General features: G+C 38.1%; 1 non-coding gene across 1 annotated transcript; it reads left to right on the top strand.

The window, feature by feature from the left end:
* The first annotated feature begins 348 nt into the window (after positions 1-348).
* LOC146928887 (small nucleolar RNA R71) lies at positions 349-455 on the top strand. The gene has a single exon (XR_015009081.1). It is a non-coding gene; the product is annotated as a small nucleolar RNA R71 (small nucleolar RNA).
* The last annotated feature ends 8391 nt before the right edge of the window (positions 456-8846 follow it).

The raw sequence follows: 8846 nt of genomic DNA, 5'->3' as shown, positions 1-8846 counted from the left end.
ACACCAGCATGACCAGTTATACCACAAATTTCACAAGAAGGAGTAGAAGCAGAATTGATAGCACTAACATTGAGTTTTTCAAGTTTTTCAGTTAGTGTATCAATTTTAGAAGCAAGGTGGTCATAGTTAGAGACTTCGTGTATACCTGCCTCCTTTTTGGAGGGTGAAGAACTAGTGATGGCTCTTTCGTCGGTCCACTTGTAGTGATTTTGAGCCATGTCTTCAATCAAGGCATACGCCTCCGTGTAATTCTTGTTCATAAGTGCTCCACCTGCAGCTGCATCAACAGACATCTTAGTGGTATAAGACAAGCCATTATAAAAAGTGTGGACTATAAGCCACTTCTCTAGGCCATGGTGGGGACAAAGTCTTAGCATTTCTTTGAAACGCTCCCACGCCTCATAGAGAGATTCCCCATCTTTTTGGTTGAACCGCGTGATTTGGTCTCTAAGTTTAGCGGTTTTAGATGGTGGAAAGAAACGGGCAAGGAATGCTTGCCTCATCTGATCCCATGAAGTAATGGAACCGACTTCGAGGGAATGGAACCAAGCGCTAGCTCTATCCCTTAAGGAAAAGGGAAAGAGATGAAGTCTTACGGCTTCTTGGTTCTCCTTCATGGTTCCACTAATTCGTAGGAAAACAGAGATGTGAAGATTGGGATCCTCAGTGGGGGATCCCGAGAATTGGTTTTGCTGCACCAAGTTAAGTAGGGCAGGCTTGATTTCAAAGTTGTCATCCTCAACCGTTGGGTACACAATAACAGCTTGTGGCTCAGCCGTAGACGGCGTTGCATACTCTTTGAGAGTGCGATTGGCCATGGCGGTGTTATTTTGTGCGTCTCTCTTTCGTCTATGCAAATACCTTTCGATCTTGTTGACTATTACAACTCGATTTCTGGTTTTTCGCATAAAAAATTGAGAACCCAAGAAGTTAACAATGACAGAAAAATAAAAAGTTAAAAATAAAAATAAAAAGAAAAGAGAAAGAAGAAGAGAGAATTCTAATCACTAAAAAAAGCTAATTAAATTAGTTAACTCCCCGGCAACGGCGCCAAAAACTTGATAGGGCCAAACAACAAGTGCACGGCCTATCGAAGTAATAGTAGTAAGTAGAGTATCGTTCCGCTAGGGAGTTGTTCAACTTAATTAACTTTTAATGAATGATTAGCGGAGAGAAAGTTGATAAGAAAGAGTTTGATTGCTGAAGGTAAAAACAATAATAATAAAGGGCCTTAGGATCATTGGTTCATCTTAATAACTAATCCTTCACTAGACAAAACCTAAACATCTAATTTCATGATTTACACACTAATTTCTAAAGACCGGTTTCCCTTAGCCCCTCACCTTTCCGATGAAAGTCCGGTGAGAGTTTACTTCTAGCAACCAAGCCTATTTCACTGACATGATTACTAGAAGATGCATAGAGGATTGAAACTACTCTTTGTCTCAATAATTGCAAAGACTATTTCACTGTTTTGCAATTATTGTCTAGATTCACTTGTTCCAACATCAAGACTCCGCTCTCGCTTTATGAATTGATGTTTGGGATGATGGATTAACGATTATCAAACCCTCCGCTTTCGCTTCCACAGTTTGATAATTGTTAATCCACGTTAAGACGATGAATCTAGATTAGAAATTAGGGTTACATAAAAATTAGGGTTTAGACATGTTTTGTTTAGGATTGAGTCATTAGACTCCCCAATAATCCTAAGACTAAGAAGTCTACTCACTCATGTTCATCGTAGACATGGAAGAAGAAGAGAGAAATACGGTAAAATAAATTGCAAAGAAAGTAAAAGGGAAAATAAAGACTTTTATTAAAATAGCAATTGAAATAAACAAAGTAAAGCATGATTGTTTATGGTGGAGAGCTACTCTATTTATAGCTTTACATCTGACTTAGAAACTAAGCAACTAGAAGGATAAAACGGTAAAGCTGCAACAGGGTAACTTGGGCTTGAAGAAAAGCAGCAAAAGAGTATCCTGGGGACGGGCACGGCCGTGCCACATGTTGGCACGGGCCGTGCCAAGCTTCTGAGTTTGGGGGAATATATTTTTGCCCCGTATCTTCGTATTCTTGCGCTGTATTTGTTCCAGTCCTCTTTCTTTTGCTCCAAGGCACCTTCCACCATATATTTATTCCTAAAATAAAATAAAACACAATTTGAAGTAAAATATTTTAAACTAAAATAAAATGCAATAAAATAAAATCAAATCTAAAATAAAACTAAACTAAATAAGGCAATAAATAATACTATCTATGACTCATCAAACTCCCCCACACTTGAATCTTTGCTTGTCCTCAAGCAAAAGGCAGCAAACATAGCAGCAACAAAAGATTTGATTATGGCAATACTAAGAACAAATGTCTCAAAAGAAAGGCTTTGCCTCAAGTACACTAATTACAATTTCAAATACTTCTCATGAACCTATTCTACCCAACATCAAGTCTCAAGTGAGTGTGTGTGTGCGCAGTCCAACCCTTTTCTTGCTCCTGTATAAGACATATATTATGAGGAATAGGTTCTATCTTTAGTGCTAAAGTAACCGAGAAAAGTCCTTTCTTCATTTCATATAAGAGTGATGGGAATTTGAGTTAAAATTAAATTAGATTTAACAATTAAGCACAAGGGGCTGCAGATGCTTAGGGGCTATCTATCCTCATAGGAAGTCTTCTCGGATGTAATTGTCCTTTCCCCCTAGATTCAAAATCACCCTAAGCAGTGCTGCAAAATTATTGTTTGTTTCATCTCCGCGTAGGAAGTCTTTTTGGATGTAATTGTCCTTTCCCCCTAGCATTGATGAATTTGTTTCACTTTAGGTTCAAATTTAGGGAGTCACCACCACAATTAGGAAGTTAGGGATTGTCCTTTCCCCCACATGTTGGTGCCATCCTCCCGCCCCATTTAACATTAACAAATTAATAAGAATATAACAATTAAGAACAATTTGATTAATTTTCCCACACAAACTTATACTACTTTTACTCTTAAGACTTTAAAGGGTCTAAGTTAACACTAAAGATAGAACGTGTTCCTTAAAATACCTATTCATACATTTACTCAAGGATTGCAACCGGGTGCTTTTCTCATTGGAGAATTTTCACAATAAAACATGATATGGGTATAGCAAGAACATAAGAAACACAAGAAACTATTTTCATGTACAAGAGGCGACCTAAAGAAGAGACAAAACAAAAATTTTCATGCCATATTTACATTAAAAACAAGCTACTAATCGTGCTTCTTGCTATAAAAACAAAACAAAACAAAAGAATAAAGTTCAAGGGAGTTTGGGAACACTACGACTCTAGACACTTTATTAGCCCCCACACACACACTTAGGGGAAGCATTGTCCTCAATGATTCAAAGAAAAAGAAATTAAAAAGAAGAAGAAGAAGATGGAGTAGAAGAGTAGGAGAAGAAGAAAAGTAGGAGAAAGAGATGAGTAGAAGAAGAATGAGAGAGATAGGAAGAAGAAGAAGGGAAGAGAGGAAGAGGAAAGCTCACATTTGTTTATTGAGGTCCGTAAGGAGGACCTTGAAGTTGGAGGTGTTGCATCATTCGACGGAGCATCTCATTATTTTCATTATTGACACGGTTGCCCCTTTGAACTTCATTACAAAGGCCGGAGATTTCAACACCTTGCCTTTGTTGCTCGGTGCTCATCCTCTCGATTTCATTGTGAATCCATGTCCATCTTTGATTTTCATTAAGCTCTCCGGTTTCATGGCCATGGTGCCCCTCTTCATGGTGCAAGTTAGCACCTTCTCCTTCATTATGGTGCAAGTTAGCACCTTCTCCCTCATCATCATCTTGCTCACCAAGAACCTGCACATCATTAACATACAACCAATTTTCTTCCACCTCGGTGGTAGTCCGAGATGGGTTAGGCAATAAAAACACGATTGGCATATTTAGCTTAAGTTGGTAATGGAGCGGTGGACGATGTTTGATGAAATTCATAGCAATAAGGGTCTCTATGTTAAGCCTATTGTTTCCCACAATTGGTTTGATCCCCTCATCTTCACCCACTCCAAAACACTTAGCTATATATGTAATGATGCCACCCACCACTATGTCTCCTCTACCGGCCGGTCTAGTACCGACAAAGTCTAGGTAATCAATCAAATAAAAACAAGTATTGACGGGGTGGTTGTAGAGCATTGCCCATAGCATGAACAATTCATCGGTTCTAGTGTTTCCTAGCTCGGTTCTACCCCAAATAGTGCAAGTCATTACCCTTTGGAGGTACCTAAGTACGGGGTTGTGGATGTTGCTAGCTTTGTTGGCTCTAGGAACATAGTTGGAAACGCCGGTGATACGTGTCCAAAAGGCAGCTGGGTCATAGTTATCCGGTTTTAGGCTAGGATCCCAATGATCATGAATATATCCTTCATTTGCAAAACCTAAGGCCTCACAAAAGTGCTGAAGTGACATGTCATAATCAATATTCATCAACCGAAAAACAACTCTATGGTTAGGGTTATCAAAATTCAACTTATCTTTAGTGAAAACAATTGAGCTTAAAAATTCATAAGTGAAGTTTTCATAACCCCGCATAGGTTTCAGCAAATCAGTCCAACCTAACTTTCCTATCAACCTAGAAACATCATCAAACAGCTCTAGCACATCTAAAGTGTTGGGATCAGGATAACGAGAAGGATGCAAGTGTTTAGAGATTAGAATTTTATACCTGTCCCGTTGCTTGTTGTTCTTGAAGTTTATTCCATGATTCTTCACTTGTGTTTGCTTCTTTGGGGGAGGTCCTCCTTGAGAGATTGCTGGTTCTTTACCAATTCTTCTTGAAGCCATTGACCCTTGTTGGAATTGGTTTTGAAGGTTTAGGGTTTTTTTTGTGGAAATGATTGGTTTAGGGTTGGGGTTGATGTTTAAGGAAGGTTTGTTGGTTTGGATGTGGAGATTGGTTGAGGTTTTGTGGTGTTTGGGTTAGGTTTTGAAGGATTAGGGTTTTGGTGAATTATGGGTTTGAGTGGATGAAAGTTGTTTTTGATTGGTGGTTTTTGTTTTGGATGAAGTTTGTGGTTGATTGGTGAAAGAATTGAGTGGTTTGGTGAAGAATTGAGGGAGATATGAAGGGTTGAAGGTTTGAAGGTTATGGAGGTTTAGAGAGAAGTTTGAAGGTAGAGAGAGGTTTGTGGTTTGAGAATGAATGGAGAAGAAGAGAAAAATTTGGTTTATAAGAGGGTAGAACACGGGCACAGCCGTGCCACCCTTGGCACGGGCCGTGCCAACCCTCTGACTTCAATCTTCAATTTTTCTTTTAAAAACTTGGCACGGCCGTGCCATACATAGCACGGGCCGTGCCACCTTTCTGGTCCTGGGGCTTCAAAATTTTTCCATCTTTTCGAATCAACTTGGACAATTACCTACAAAACATCTTAAAACAAAAGAAAAACAAAACAAAAGCAGTAAAATGCGTGGGTTGCCTCCCACGAAGCGCTCTTTTAATGTCATTAGCTTGACGGTTAGAAAGAGTCCTTAGAATGGATCAAAGATATCATATTGTGTAGATGACGTTATAAAACGTTCTTTCACAACATGATCGTTAAGCATGCAACAAGAGTAAAGAGCGGGACCCTTCATAACATTTTCCAACTCAAATCCTACCATCTTATCACTCACTTGAAAGACTATCCTACCAAGTTTAACATCAATGAGAGCTCCTGCAGTTGCAAGGAAAGGTCTACCTAGGATTATGGGGACGTCATCGTCCTCTTCAATGTCAACGACTACAAAATCAGTTGGGATGTATATCCCTTCTATCTTAACAGGTATGTCCTCGACAAATCCTACAAGTTTCATGGTAGAATGATCAGCAATTTTTAATTCCATCTCGGTAGGTTTCAACTCTCCTATCCCTATCCTTTTAAGAAGAGACAAAGGCAGCAAACTAACACTAGCTCCTAAGTCACATAAGGCTTTGTTTATGGTTTCATTCCCAATTTCACATGGTATGGCAAAGCTACCTGGATCTCTAATCTTAGGGGGTGCTTCTTGGATGATTGCACTAGTTTCCTTAGCCAAGGCTATTGTCTCATTATGCTCTATAGCCCTTTTCTTTGAAAAAATTTCCTTTAAAAACTTGGCATATAGAGGCATCCTAGACAAAGCTTCAGCAAGGGGAAGTTTAATGCAAATCTTCCTAAGTATGTTAACAAATTTTTCAAACTTACCCTCTAGTTTAAGCTTTTCAGGATTTAAGGGGGATGGAGTTTTGTTTTCTTCAAGTGGTTTTGCTTCTTCTATCACAACTTTATCACCTAAGGGCTTGACACTTTCTTTCCCAATGTTTTTAACCTTAGCAAAAGTTTCGCCTAACTTACTACCCCTAAAAGATATGACATTAACTTGGGCTTTGGGATTGGCTTCGGTTTGACCAGGAAAGACTCCCGGTGTTTGGGAAGATGTAGCCACTTGTTGGGCTATTTGGGCGATTTGAGTTTCAAGCATTTTAGAGTGAGTAGCAAGAGAATCAACCTTGGTATTGAGCTTGGAAAGAGAATCATTCAAAAATCCAGTTTGGTTTTTAAGTTCTTGAAGTTGTTTGTTTTGGTTGGCAATAGAATTTTCCAACAAAATTTCCAAATTGGATTTCTGAGTGAATCTTTGGTTGTTTGCATAACCGGGTGGTGCTACTTGTCCATAGGGATTTTGGTTTTTATAAAAATTTTGATTTTGTCTCATCCCTTGGTTGTATTGAGCATAATTCATTTGCTCAACACCATTAATAGCACTACCTAGTTGGCAATCAACACCAGCATGACCAGTTATACCACAAATTTCACAAGAAGGAGTAGAAGCAGAATTGATAGCACTAACATTGAGTTTTTCAAGTTTTTCAGTTAGTGTATCAATTTTAGAAGCAAGGTGGTGTTAGCCAATATATTTTACTAGCTGTAATAAATATGGTCAAAGTATAGTTGACCTAGATTTAAAGAAGGTTCGAACAGAGTGTTGTATTGAAAGCAAATATGGGTTCGAAGATGGTAGAAGACTTCGATAGAGCAGTTTTCGAAGGTGGTTATCAACAGTTATTCTTTAAGTCAGTTTGTATTTTAAGTTTGTTTTCAAATAAGTAAAACTGTCGACTTGTGGCAGTTGTAGTTTGAATTTCAAAGAAGTGTAGTTATTTCTAGGCTTAGTATAAATAGTAGTTTTTCATAGGAAAAACGGGTCACAATTCCATCATACAAACTTACACTCAAAGTATCCGTATGGAAGCGAGAAACGAGTCACAAGTTGCAATGTATGAATCTGTGTACCAACTTTTATTTAATCAATACAATTTACCCTTTTTTCTTTAAGTGTTCTTGCACTTTACTTTGTTAAGTTCGATTGAGTTCAAGTGGATTGAATTCGATTGTTTTTATTGTATTTCTTACATTTTCGACACCAAAAACACAGAATTTCTAACAACAAGAACAAACACAATATGTCCTAAGATTTACTGGTTGATCTTGCAAGTTACCATTTGTAAACCAGCGGTTGTTTACGAAAATCCAACGTAAACAAATTGGCACGCCCAGTGGGACCGTTTGTGCTTTTTGTTTATAGTTTTTGTTAGAATTTCTTTTAATTCTGGTTTGTTTTGTTGTGTATGCAATTAAGAAATAAGAAATTGCTTCTTAATATGACACGCGCTAACAACCAAAAGAAAACAAATCCAACATCTTCAAATGAAGATGTGGATCAAGTGACGGTTGAAGGTGATGTTCCATCCCCAGGGAATGTTAGAACATCACAGGCTGTTCCAACTAGTAATACAGTCACTCAAACATCGTCTCAGGCCATGCCTTCGATGGCCACAGTAATTTCTCAAGCCATGCCTTCGATGGCTACCCAAACTTCCCATGATTATCCAAATAATACTTCTATTCAAGGAGTTTGGGATCATAGATCAATGCCATATGGTATGCCATCATCATTGATGCAAGGCTTACAAACTAGTGGTAATATATTTTCAGAGAATTTAAATGTTTCATTACCACAACTTTTTGGTCCTGGGGTATCTACAACATATAGAAGTCCCCAACAAAATTTAACCAACGCTTCTATGGCTGCCATTAGGCAAACTATGGAAGAAACTAATCATGATATGGTTAACATGATGACCCAACAAATTGGTACTGTCATAAATCCTTTAATTCGAGACACCAACACTAGTTATCAACGGTTGTCTGATCAAATGGAAAGAATTGCCAATTTCTTTGGCGCTCCACCAATCCAAAATAACCCATTGCCTCAAAATCGAAATTTGAGGGCAATAGAAATAATTGCTGATGAACCAGTGGTTCGAAATCATGAAAATATTGTCCAACCACAAGTAGTACAACCACAAGTTCAGGCAGAACCTGAAAGGCAACCCATTTTGGTTAACAGAAACCAAGATGCCGATCAAGTGGTTTTACAAGCCCGTCGGAACAATTTCGATGGTCAGAATAATATAGCGGGTATTGTCGAGGCTTTGTTAGCCCAAAATGGTTTTAATATGGGTTTACATAGACCAAATTTTGTGTCTCCTTTGTCTGAGTATGTTTTAGACGCTGAATTGCCTAGAAATTGGAAAATTCCAAAGTTTACCAAATTTGCTGGAGAAACTAATGAATCTACTGTCGAACACATTGCTAGGTTTCTCATGGAAGCAGGAAATATTGCAGAAAATGAAAATTTGAGAATGAAATATTTCCCAAGTTCTTTAACAAAAAATGCTTTTACTTGGTTTACAACTTTACCTCCTCATTCAATTTATAGTTGGAACCAATTAGAAAAAGCCTTTCATGAACAATTTTACATGGGTCAATCTAAGATTAGTTTGAAAGA

Source organism: Medicago sativa, chromosome 4 (genome assembly GCF_051527215.1).
Source record: "Medicago sativa cultivar Bolivia chromosome 4, Bolivia_mono, whole genome shotgun sequence".
NCBI lineage: Eukaryota > Viridiplantae > Streptophyta > Magnoliopsida > Fabales > Fabaceae > Medicago > Medicago sativa.
This window is presented reverse-complemented; position numbering and strand designations above follow the sequence as displayed.